Genomic DNA, 10,034 nt, shown 5'->3' with positions numbered 1-10,034 from the left:
CGACAAAGTTGACATCTTCGAATGACAAGCCATGCTGCGTAAACAGTTCTTCCAGCATTGTGAATAGGATGTCCCCGGTGGTATGTCCTTCCAGGGGAACGTCCCCGGTGGTGTGTCCTTCCAGGGGGTCGTCCCCGGTGGTGTGTCCTTCCAGGGGAACGTCCCCGGTGGTGTGTCCTTCCAGGGGAACGTCCCTGGCCTGGTGGTGTGTCCTTCCAGGGGAACGTCCCCGGTGGTGTGTCCTTCCAGGGGAACGTCCCCGGTGGTGTGTCCTTCCAGGGGAATCAGGGCCAGTAGCTCTTCTTTAAAGCAATTTCCATGAACATAACGGACATATACACACAACTGTGCTACATGGGTGTTGTCAGTACTCTCATCAATAGCCAGGGGAACATGCTCAGCCTGACTGAGCCCCTCCAGAACAATCCTATGCACGTCATCCTTCAGAGCACGGACACGCCGTCCGGCTGTTGTCACAGACAGGGGCGCCTGTTTGACAGACCAAATTATGCTATCCATAGACTGGTCTGTAGCCAATTCCTCCAAAACTGTCACCATGCACTTTTTAAATAGCTCTGCTTCTGTGAAGGGCATGTTGCGTTTGGTTAGAACCCAGGATGCTTTTAGGAAAGCACTTGGACCTTTGTTGGGTCAGGCCACGAAGGAGGATTCTACTGCTGTGTTTGTAGGTTGTAGTTAATGCTTCAGTGTTTCTGCTTCAGGCCTCTGTCTGGGCAGGGAAGGCCACTTTGAAAGTATCACGCTTATATTCATAATGCCGTCTGAGATTGAATTCTTTGCAAACAGTGACATTTTCATTGCAAACAAGACACTCTGGCTTGGCATTGTAGAAAGATGGTAAGATGAATGGATATCTCTCTGTCTGTTCTTCCCTGAAACTTTGATTTTCATTTTCCACCTTTCTTTTGCTACTTTTTGTTCTCTTGCTATCAAGGTAATTGTTCTGAATGAATGTTGACATTAATAAAGTAGTGTAGACTACAGTAAGCTAAGTAGACCTGTTTTTACCCACCAATCAACGCACAGAGATATAAACAAAAAAATATAATTAATAGAGATATTGGGGATTTTATGAACTTAATCAGATCTAAATGATTTTATTGTCACTCAATGTACTATGTACTAATCAAATGTGTTAAACATGTTGTTAAATTTGTAGTGTAGGCCTGTTAATTGTGCTAATATTATATGCTAATTATGTTCTGGCCCGCCGACTTTAACTCAGAAATAATTTCTGATGTCACGTCCTGACCATAGAAAGCTGTTATTTTCTATGGTAGAGTAGGTCAGGGCGTGACAGGGGGGTTTTCTAGTTTAGTTTTTCTATGTTGTTATGTTCTAGTTTTGTATTTCTATGTTGGGTTTTGTTTGGGATGATCTCCAATTAGAGGCGGCTGGTCATCGTTGTCTCTAATTGGAGATCATACTTAAGTAGGTGTTTTTCGCACCTGGGTTTGTGGGAGATTGTTTTTGAGTAGTGTATGTTTCACCTCTGCATCACGGTTTGTTGATTTTTTTGTTCTTTAGTTTATGTGTATTGTGTGTATTGTGTGTGTTGCATAGTTTCACAGTTCAATAAAATATGTGGAACGATAATCACGCTGCTCCTTGGTCCGCTCCTCTCTATGACAACCGTGACACCCGAAGCCAAATCTAGTTGACCAACCCTGTTTTATAGTATGCCATGGCCTTTACTGGCCAACTGCTGTTATGTTTATGATATATTATGGTGTTGTGTCACTAGACTTTGACCAGATATTATTGCATCCAAAGATCAACTGTACCTAGAACACAGATACAAAGCCACTTGTCATCAGGAAGCTGCTCTGACAGAACAACGGAAAATATCTCAATGACTTGACATGTTCTGGTTGTGAATTCAGGCTACAAGGTAAGAATCTTCCCAGGGATTATTGTAAAGTGTGTAGGGAAATTAAATGTATGGTGTAATGTTAGTTTAGTGAATGACAGTAAAACACTCAGATCTAACAGTCCATTTCACCTGGGACGGCTACGTGACAGTTCAATCATACAAAATGGCGCTAACTGGGCGTTGGCAAGTCAAAAACAATAACATATTGTTCATATATCGTATTATACTATTTGTTTATCGTGGTTATTTTACAATTTGTAAAAATGTTAATGTATCATAGTTCTAAATCATTTTTCAGAATATCAGAACATTTTGTTGTTTTCTAAATTACAATGAGCTCCTGCTTCCTGTGTAATTTGGTATGAAACCACTGAATATACTTTTCTTAACATTGTCATTATGAACTGAATTCAGTAACAGCATAATAATATCATACCTGTTGAACAAAGCAACACACTAGAATGAGAGAAATTATCAAAAGAGAAAGTGAGACATTATTATTATTATTATTATTATTATTATTATTATTAATAGTTCCACTACATGGAGAAAAGTTTAAAAATATCAATCACAACTACATGTTCATGTGATGCATTAAATCACCTGACTGTTTGGATGTGTCTGTTAGTAAATGTTTTATTGCAACAAAAATAATCATAAAATAGAACAATTGACATTCAATAATTAGTTGTCACTGTGTTAACCACAACCAACAGCCTGGATCTCAACCACAACCAACATGCTGGATCTCTGTTTAGTTGTCACTGTGTTAACCACAACCAACATGTTGGATCTCTGTTTAGGGGTCAGTGCTCTAAAATGAGTCTCTCTGGAGCGAGAAAGGAGGGGGCCCCTGACTCTAAAATGAGTCTCTCTGGAGCGAGAAAGGAGGGGGCCCCTGACTCTAAAATGAGTCTCTCTGGAAAACATGACACCAAAGCTAAGAGGTGAGGTAACAATGTTGTTTAAGAACTTATAAAGAGTTTATTTCTAAAACGTTATATTTCACATTTTTCATCAGAAATGGTTGCTTATGGGTAACTTCATGTGTCTGTAAAATATTGTTGTTCTAAGATTTTAATTCATAGATTTTTGTGTATGAATTTTTATTTTGCAAAACGCTATATAGCTGGAATTAAATGTTTGTATCCTTTATATTTGACTGTGATATGTGGTTGTCTCACCAGCACACACACACACACACACACACACACACATACACACACACACACACACACACCTTAACCAGCATACACACACACATAATTTAGCCTACTCTTAGTTATTGCCTAATATGTTGGCAGGCATAACTTTATTGTTTTTACTAATTCTGATTGTTGTTACAAGCTGAATTCTAACAATATATCCGTTATATCAACACACTTCACTCCTGTTTAAACCAAAAAGGGTTCTATCTTGCTTAATGTATGGAATCACTAAAAGTACTATATAGAACCCTTTATAGGGTTCTTTGATCAGAACTCTAGAGGTTCTCCTTCACTGAACCAACATTGTTCCATATAGAACCCTGCATGGTGCCATTTATGAATTATGGCTACTATTAAATAGTAACATTTTTAGCTAAGAATATAATTTATAGGAAAACAGAAATGGAGGAAAAATCACAATATTAGTTTAAAATGATCTTTCTAAATAGCAGTGCTGGGGTATTTGGAAAGCCATAGTCAGTCAATCAACAATAGAATAATACTCTTATGAAAAATATGTATCTTTAACTTACAGTCTGTGGATACTATGAGACTAGAAAGGTTCAAATGCATGTAACTCACAGCACAGTTGAAAAAAATCTATGTCAGGTGGACATCAAATGAGGATGTTCTACAGAGATAGGTGGGCTGGGCTGAGAGGAGCAGAGGGATTAAAATAGCTCATGATGGGTAATAGTCCTTACTGTAAACACTATAGATGTCTGAGTACTATCTATCCACAGGGTAATAGTCATTACTGTAAACACTATAGATGTCTGAGTACTATCTATCCACAGGGTAATAGTCATTACTGTAAACACTATAGATGTCTGAGTACTATCTATCCACAGGGTAATAGTCATTACTGTAAACACTATAGATGTCTGAGTACTATCTATCCACAGGGTAATAGTCATTACTGTAAACACTATAGATGTCTGAGTACTATCTATCCACAGGGTAATAGTCATTACTGTAAACACTATAGATGTCTGAGTACTATCTATCCACAGGGTAATAGTCATTACTGTAAACACTATAGATGTCTGAGTACTATCTATCCAAAATATAATGTGTTTAATTGATTATTATTATAAAAATCAATATAAATAATTACTGTGTATTGTGGGGGGGGGGTAGAATTGATCTTCATTATATCCAAACACACTTGTGGTCAGGGAGGCATCTCTTAATTTGAATGATGGCCCACGTCAACTCTGGCTGACTTCTTTACAATACAGTACAATACATTACAATGCAGTACAACTTTGTCCATTAGTTACAGCAAACAACAGCAATGTGTGTTCTGCTCCGTTCTCAACCCCCCAAACAGCAGACCTCACACATACAGTTGAGACGACCATAGATTCAAGCTGCAGTGCAGCTCCCCTGGATGGAGAGCATGTTGTGGGGGTAAGGGCCTTGCTCAATGGCCCAACAAAAGGTGATTGTTTTGAGGATGTGAACACAGCAGCCCTCCAGTGGTCATATCAATTCCGTCCGTATTTTCCAGCTACTGGCCCGGGATTCAAACTGAACACTTTTCAGGCCGCAGGTCCAACGCCTGCCAAAGCTCCAACTCATTTGCCACTGGGCGAAAACCTGAGTTAATCTTCAGAAATAAGCATGAGTTAATCAGCGAAAATGAGACCAAAATGCTATGCAGACATGATTATTATGATGTAGAACAACAACTTATATGCAGTTGTCATCAGCAGCAGCCACAAGAGAGAGCCTCTGATAGTTCTGGGTAACTGCCAGACTGAGCAAAACATAGATACTGTGTTAAAAGTCATCTAATGATTAACTAGGCTATTGAACAACAACCATCAAGCGCTATGATGAAACTGGCTCTCATGAGGACCGCCACAGGAATGGAAGACCCAGAGTTACCTCTGCTGCAGAGGATAAGTTCATTAGAGTTACCAGCCTCAGATTGCAGCCCAAATAAATGCTTCACAGAGTTCAAGTAACAGACACATCTCAACATCAACTGTTCAGAGGAGACTGTGGGAATCAGGCCTTCATGGTTGAATTGCTGCAAAGAAATCACTATTAAAGGACACCAATAAGAAGAAGAGACTTGCTTGGGCCAAGAAACATGAGCAATGGATGTTAGACCGGTGGAAATCTGTCCTTTGGTCTGATGAGGCAAAGTATTAGGTTTTTGGTTCCAACCGCCATGTGTTTTTCAACAGGACAATGACCCAAAACACCTCCAGGCTGTGTAAGGGCTATTTTACCAAGAAGGAGAGTGATGGAGTGCTGCATCAGATGACCTGGCCTCCAAAATCACCCGACCTCAACTCAATTGAGATGTTTTGGGAAGAGTTGGACACAGAGTGAAGGAAAAACAGCCAACAAGTGCTGCTTTTAGTTTTAGACTGTTGGAAAAGCTTTCCAGGTGAAGCTGGTTGAGAGAATGACAAGAATGTGCAAAGCTGTCAAAGGGTGACTACTTTGATAAATGTATTTTGATTTGTTTAAGACTTTTTTTGGTTACTACATGATTCCAAATGTGTTATTTCATCGTTTTGATGTCTTCACTATTATTCTACAAAAATATTAATAATAAACGTGAATGAGTAGATGTGTACAAATTTTGGACTGGTACTATATATATATATACACATCTACTCAAAATAAACTGGAATGAGTACTTTAGTCCCAGAGGCCTTAACCTATAGAAGGACGATAGTATGTTTAGTCCCAGAGGTCTTAACCTACAGAAGGACTAAAGTATGTTTAGTCCCAGAGGTCTTAACCTACAGAAGGACTATAGTATGTTATAGATACTTTAGTCCCAGAGGTCTTAACCTACAGAAGGACTATAGATTGTTACGCACGCCCTAGAAAGAGGGGCAACACCCTACAAACTTAACTCTCCGTGGTGTGAAAGAGGTATGGAAGTGTAGGTGTGAGCAAGGATGACAAATAGGCAGAATATACCGTTTACAGGGAATTTTAATCCTTCACACGGTAAGTTTGGGGAAAAGGCAGGGGAAAGCCAAATTATGTTACGCACGCCTCTAGAAAGAGGGAACGCAACACCCTGCTACAACTTAACTCTCCGTGGTGTGAAAAAGGTAGGGAAGTGTAAGTGTGAGCAAGGATGACACAAAGGCAGAGAATACCGTTTACTGGGAAAAGGGGTTTTTTCCTTCACGCGGTAAGGTTGGGGAAAAGGGGCTTATATAGCTTCAGAAGAAGTTAGTAATTGGAGACAGCTGCGTCCTGACGAGGGGGCGGGGTCAGCTCTCCAATCATCAATGTTGATTGACCAATCAGCTGCTCGTAGAGAATTTCAGGAATCCATTTCCTGAACTACATACATGATAATACACAAACCACAACACAGAAACTGGGGAACGTAACATAGATACTTCAGTCCCCAGAGGTCTTAACCTATAGAAGGACTATAGTATGTTTAGTCCACAGAGGTCTTAACCTACAGAAAGACTATAGTATGTTTAGTCCCAGAGGTCTTAACCTACAGAAGGACTATAGTATGTTTAGTCCCAGAGGTCTTAACCTACAGAAGGACTATAGTATGTTTAGTCCCCAGAGGTCTTAACCTACAGAAGGACTATAGTATGTTATAGATACTTTAGTCCCAGAGGTCTTAACCTACAGAAGGACTATAGTATGTTTAGTCCCAGAGGTCTTAACCTACAGAAGGACTATAGTATGTTTAGTCTCCAGAGGTCTTAACCTACAGAAGGACTATAGTATGTTTAGTCCCAGAGGTCTTAACCTACAGAAGGACTATAGTATGTTTAGTCCCAGAGGTCTTAACCTACAGAAGGACTATAGTATGTTTAGTCCCAGAGGTCTTAACCTACAGAAGGACTATAGTATGTTTAGTCTCCAGAGGTCTTAACCTACAGAAGGACTATAGTATGTTTAGTCCCAGAGGTCTTAACCTACAGAAGAACTATAGTATGTTATAGATACTTCAGTCCCCAGAGGTCTTAACCTACAGAAGGACTATAGTATGTTTAGTCCCAGAGGTCTTAACCTACAGAAGAACTATAGTATGTTATAGATACTTCAGTCCCCAGAGGTCTTAACCTACAGAAGGACTATAGTATGTTTAGTCTCCAGAGGTCTTAACCTACAGAAGGACTATAGTATGTTTAGTCCCCAGAGGTCTTAACCTATAGAAGGACTATAGTATGTTTAGTCCCAGAGGTCTTAACCTACAGAAGAACTATAGTATGTTTAGTCCCAGAGGTCTTAACCTACAGAAGAACTATAGTATGTTTAGTCCCAGAGGTCTTAACCTACAGAAGGACTATAGTATGTTTAGTCTCCAGAGGTCTTAACCTAGAGGACTATAGTATGTTTAGTCTCCAGAGGTCTTAACCTACAGAAGGACTATAGTATGTTTAGTCCCAGAGGTCTTAACCTACAGAAGGACTATAGTATGTTTAGTCCCAGAGGTCTTAACCTATAGAAGGACTATAGTATGTTATAGATACTTCAGTCCCCAGAGGTCTTAACCTACAGAAGGACAATAGTATGTTTAGTCCCAGAGGTCTTAACCTACAGAAGGACTATAGTATGTTTAGTCTCCAGAGGTCTTAACCTATAGAGGTCCTAACCTCTCCAACTCTCCCTGACCTGAGTGTGTTAACTCCTGAGAGTCTAGGGGGGAACCATAAACCTGCCTCTCCAACTCTCCGTGACCTGAGTGTGTTAACTCCTGAGAGTCTAGGGGGGGAACCATAAACCTGCCTCTCCAACTCTCCCTGACCTGAGTGTGTTAACTCCTGAGAGTCTAGGGGGGAACCATAAACCTGCCTCTCCAACTCTCCCTGACCTGAGTGTGTTAACTCCTGAGAGTCTAGGGGGAACCATAAACCTGCCTCTCCAACTCTCCCTGACCTGAGTGTGTTAACTCCTGGGCTACTTTATTCCCCTCTGGCTGGGGGTGGAGTCAGTGAGTCACAAACCAGTAAAATAGGTCGCTCTCTTTCAAGCTCTGAGATTTAAAGATGTTCCTATGAAGGTTCTAACGATTAATTTAGCCTTCAGATGCTTTTGGGAAACCAGGCCCTGCATAAGAACATCTGCTAAATGACAAAAGTGTCAAATGTAAATGTTTTACAAACAGATCACATATACATTTCTTGAATATTTAAAAATATATATATATATATATTGATGTCACAAATGTATCATTTGTACATATCTTTATTAAAAATGTAGTAATTTGTTATATTTGACTGTATAAAACCTAGCAGTACTACTGATTTCTCTGAGAGTGAGGCAGATATATATTATTACTGTGTAAAACCTAGCAGTACTACTGATTTCTCTGAGAGTGAGACAGATATATATTATTACTGTATAAAACCTAGCAGTACTACTGATTTCTCTGAGAGTGAGACAGATATTATTACTGTGTAAAACCTAGCAGTACTACTGATTTCTCTGAGAGTGAGGCAGATATATATTATTACTGTGTAAAACCTAGCAGTACTACTGATTTCTCTGAGAGTGAGGCAGATATATATTATTACTGTGTAAAGCCTAGCAGTACTACTGATTTCTCTGAGAGTGAGGCAGATATATATTATTACTGTATAAAACCTAGCAGTACTACTGATTTCTCTGAGAGTGAGGCAGATATATAGCATTTAGCAAAAAAACATTATTTGTCTCTCTGAAATGAAACCATCAAGTGATAGATTTTAAACAATTACGTGTCTGTCACTGAACAACCCCATGCCATGATTAGATAGTGAAAAAACACAACAATCTCTTTCATAATTTCTTTAAACAATAAAGGCACATTTATGAACATTTCTATAAAGTGATATGTTGTGTTTTGGAATGAAACTCTTCTTATGTTTCCCATCTGAGTTCAGAGTAGATGAGATATGTAATGTTTGTCTCTGTTGTGTTGAAGCCCAATCAAGCAGGAGAGACCAGCCTCCCCTGTACCCAGCTGTGTGTCCATGAAGAGTGACCAGTCTATGGGTCATCCTATACTGTTTAGAGAGGGAGACTTTTCTACTGAACAAAGGTAAGAAGAACTCATGGGTCATGGTCAGTGAGTTAAACAACACTGTCTCTGGTCATTTCTCCTCTCACATTTTACCATTTCTTTTTGTTGTTTTCATAATCCATAGGCTAATCCTTTTGTCCATTTACATAGTCCTAAAATAATGTTAAACAAACACAACATTCCCTTCGTGTGTGTGTGTGTGTGTGTGTGTGTGTGTACTCCCTGGATGATGAGATGTAATCTCATGTTTTCTCCACAGAAACCAACAGGAGAGATCAGAGTCAGAGATTCTCAGTGGTCAGTCTTCCCAGAGTCATCAAACAGACCTGGCCTCCATATTCAGTGTATGTGGTCCTGTTATGTACATTTGTTTTTGTTTACCTCAAGTAAAGTTTATCTGTCAATTATTCATTAATGTGTTAATGAGAAAGCATTTCTTCTCTTGCTTAACTTATTTACTTGATTTATTTTAGTTGCTTGAAGAGAAAATTATGACATTTGTGAAGAACGAGCTGAAGATGTTCAAGAGGATTCTTAGTCCAGAACTCCCAGAAGGCTTTGAGAGTCAGAAGCAGGATAAGGAAGTGGTGGATGCTGAAGATGAGAAGCAGGAGAGCAGTGCCAGAGAGGGGGCTCTGAAGATCACACTGCACGTCCTGAGGAAAATGAACCAGAAGGAGCTTGCTGACACACTGGAGAACTGTAAGAGCTGTCTGCCTCATGTTGAATGCTGTTTTATAACATTTAAAAGCTGTAGCTAAAGTACAGCTAAAGTAGCTGTGTAACTCAATGATATTGTAGCAGCCTTAACACAACACCTAGTGACCTCATCAAGTAGCAGCAGGGATGTGTGTGATACATTTAGACAGAGAGACAACATTAATGATACTGTCTGCAATACGAATAATATTAACATAAT

General features: G+C 39.5%; 1 long non-coding RNA gene across 1 annotated transcript; it reads left to right on the top strand.

The window, feature by feature from the left end:
- Positions 1-1,686: 1,686 nt before the first annotated feature.
- LOC106586034 (uncharacterized) lies at positions 1,687-9,133 on the top strand. Its single transcript, XR_006770087.1, has 3 exons — positions 1,687-1,912; positions 2,698-2,841; positions 9,017-9,133. It is a non-coding gene; the product is annotated as an uncharacterized lncRNA (long non-coding RNA).
- Positions 9,134-10,034: the final 901 nt, after the last annotated feature.

This window comes from Salmo salar, chromosome ssa06 (genome assembly GCF_905237065.1).
Source record: "Salmo salar chromosome ssa06, Ssal_v3.1, whole genome shotgun sequence".
NCBI classification, from domain to species: domain Eukaryota; kingdom Metazoa; phylum Chordata; class Actinopteri; order Salmoniformes; family Salmonidae; genus Salmo; species Salmo salar.
This window is presented reverse-complemented; position numbering and strand designations above follow the sequence as displayed.